Here is a 3,242-nt window from a genome sequence, read left to right as displayed (position 1 = left end):
GGGACAGATGGACGGACGGGGCGACTCAGCGACAGACACAGAGCACTGAGGCTCCAGTGTAGCCGCCGCCACGTGGCCTGAATCCTCTTTTATATCCACGACTCATCCATTTCCTGCCCCCCCCCCCCCCCCCCCGACACCGAACCGTGAGGCGGCTCGACCACGAGGAGACTGACGGGTTCCAGGAGCGGATCTGGCGTTTGGAGGCTCCACGGGCGGCGAGGTCGGGTCAGCTCCCAAACTGCTCCCGGCCTTTTTCTGCATGTGTGTGAATTATTTTTAGTTTGGTTTGTTTTGCAAAATAAAATCAAGAAAAGCCCAAAACTGACAAGAGCTCAGAGACGCAGAAACACAGAGTGTGAGGTTGAGAGAGAGAAACCCCACGGAGCCGGTAAAAATACCTCACCCCGAAAGAGGAGGAGGGAAACAAACAGAGGCTCAGGTGAGGAAGAGAAGAGGAACAGAAACTGACGAAGAGTTGTTTGTGCACGGAAAACAAACTAGAAGACAATATTAATTACTCAGAAAACTACTTTCACTCACATTGGACATCTTCAAATTCACGCTTTTCAATAAATACATGAAGACGTAGCTCCTCCTCCTCCTCCTCCTCTTCCACCTCCACCTCCACCTCCTCCTCCTCCTCTTCCTCCTCCTCCTCTTGAAACTGTAAAAGCTGCTGTAACCAATGAATCAATGATATTCTATCAGTGTGCATGGAAAACAATCTAGAAGAGAAATATTAATTACTCAAAAATCTACTTTCACTCAGATCGGACATCTTCAAATTCCCGTTTTTCAATAAATACATGAAGACGTAGCTCCTCCTCCTCCTCCTCCTCCTCCTCCTCCTCCTCCTCTTCCTCCTCCTCCTCCTCCTCCTCCTCCTCCTCCTCCTCCACCTCCACCTCCTCCTCCTCTTCCTCCTCCTCCTCCTACAGAAAGTGTAAAAGCTGCTGTAACCAATGAATCAATGATATTCTATCTGTGTGCATGGAAAACAAACTAGAAAAGAAATATTAATTACTCAAAAATCTACTTTCACTCAGATCGGACATCTTCAAATTCCCGTTTTTCAATAATTACATGAAGCCGTAGCTCCTCCTCCTCCTCCTCCACCTCCTCCTCTTCCTCCCCCTCCTCCTCCTCCTCTTCCTCCTCCTCCTCTTCTCCTCCTCCTCCTCCTCCTCCTCCTCCTTCTCCTCCTCCTCCTCCAGTACGTGTAAAAGCTGCTGTAACCAATGAATCAATGATATTCTCTCAGTGTGTGTGAAAGCATCACTACTACACACAGCTCAACCTCCCTCTCCAGCTCCATGTGTCAACAAGACACGTCAATTTGATTGGTCAGTGCCGAGGCCAGACGGCTATTGATTGGCCGGTCATTAGGAGAGTGTGGCCCCGGCGGGAGTATCGGCCCTGACGCCGTTAACTCCTCGGCGTCGACCGCTCTGTAACGAGCGGCCATCAAGCGAGCGGCCCCGGCCATTGACCCGGCGGCTCGCTGCAATCCCTCCCTGCCAGACTCAAGTGTGAGTAAAGGGCGGCGGCGTGCGGCGCCATCGATCCCGGGATGAGACTCCGGGTCGCTCGGGGAGAGAGAGTATCGGAGACGAGTTTACGATCGGTCGGAGAGCGACTCTGTAGCTCAGAGGGAGGAAGTCGGGTCCAGAGAGGAAACCTCCTCACAGGGAAAGATGTAGCTCAAGAAAAATCCAAACACAAAACACTGAAGTGGATTTAAACTCTTTGGTGTCATTACATTAATGTGTGTTTTTATTCAACATCTGTTTCCACATTATTATCTTGTTTGTTTGGAATCTGTAAAGGTGAAATTAAATAATATGAGTGGGCTGATGTTAACCAAAGTCAGCATTGTCTTCATATTACTATAATTATCTATATTAAATCAGCTTCTGTGAATTTCTCTGTTTGTTTTATTCTTCTGTGGTAATGTGAGGTTTTGCAAAATCCTATATTACTTATTATCTTGTCTTGAAGTATTAATCTTTGACTTTAAACATGTTTCTGTCTCTGTGGATGATGGTTTATCTCCAGATATTATTTTATCAAATCAAATGTATCACATGTATATTTATTATCATATTTTGTTAAAGGGCTGAGGCCGTCTGAGGATGAGCATTTTATTTTGAAATTAGGACCCAAATCTCTTCCTATTAGTCCACAAATCCCCGAGTGACATCATATTGTGAATCTTTCTACACGTCTGTGCCGTGACCTCTGATCCGTGACCTCTGACCCGTGACCTCTGACCTCAGCTTCAGCTCAAGGCCTCGAACCCGAAGCCGCTCGTCTCAGGTATTTGAGCGTTTGGCCGATCGGACGTCTTCATAGCGAGAGCTGGCAGAGGCACAAGTCAACAGGAGCGGATTGGTTCAGCTCGGCCGTGCCTTCTGTGCTGCCTGAACATAAATCTGTGTGTGAGAGAGAGAGAGAGTGTGTGTGTGTGTGTGTGGGGAAGATGTGTGTGTTCCTGCGAAAAAACAGACTTCCAGTAAATGACAGCTCCAGTTTTTACAGTTACTCTCTGAAGTATCAGTATTTACCAGATTACTGTAATAAGACAAATATCTGCACGTTGGTTTATTCGTAATGTTAACGCCCGTAAAACACGTCTTTTATTAAAATGGAGTCGGGCGAGTCGGGCGAGTCGGGCGAGTGACGGCGATCACAAAGTGAGCCGTCGTCGGAGCTCAGCAAATCTTTCGTGACATTCGGGGGAAGTGAGTGACGAAAATAGCAAAATAACAACCACACGATGAAGAAGACAGCCTGGTGTGTATGTGAGTGTGTGAGTAAGTGTGAGTGTGAGTGTGTGTGAGTGAGTGTGTGTGTGAGTGAGTGTGAGTGAGTGTGTGTGAGTGCAGTGAGTGTGTGTCAGTTTGAGTGTGTGAGGGAGAGAGTGGCGGGCTGTGATCAGAAAGTGAATGAGCCATTTCACCGGCTGCTCTCTCTCTCTCTCTCTCCTTCTCTCTCCCCCTCTCTCCCCCACTCTCTCTCTCCCTCTCTCTCTTCCCCCTCTCCCTCTCTCTCTCTCTCTCTCTCTCCCCCCCCCCTCTCTCTCTCTCTCCCTCTCTCCCCCTCTCCCCCCTCTCCCTCTCTCTCTCTCTCTCTCAGAGGGGAAGCCCGGGCTGTGGACGGCGGTGGAAATGAGCTCGGCCATGCAGTAAGTGTGGCGACCTTGTGGCCAACCCCTCGCTGTTTCCACCGCTCTCGCCACC

Source organism: Pleuronectes platessa, chromosome 24, assembly GCF_947347685.1.
Source record: "Pleuronectes platessa chromosome 24, fPlePla1.1, whole genome shotgun sequence".
In the NCBI taxonomy this organism is placed as follows: Eukaryota; Metazoa; Chordata; class Actinopteri; order Pleuronectiformes; family Pleuronectidae; genus Pleuronectes; species Pleuronectes platessa.
Note: the sequence above shows the minus strand (reverse complement) of the source record.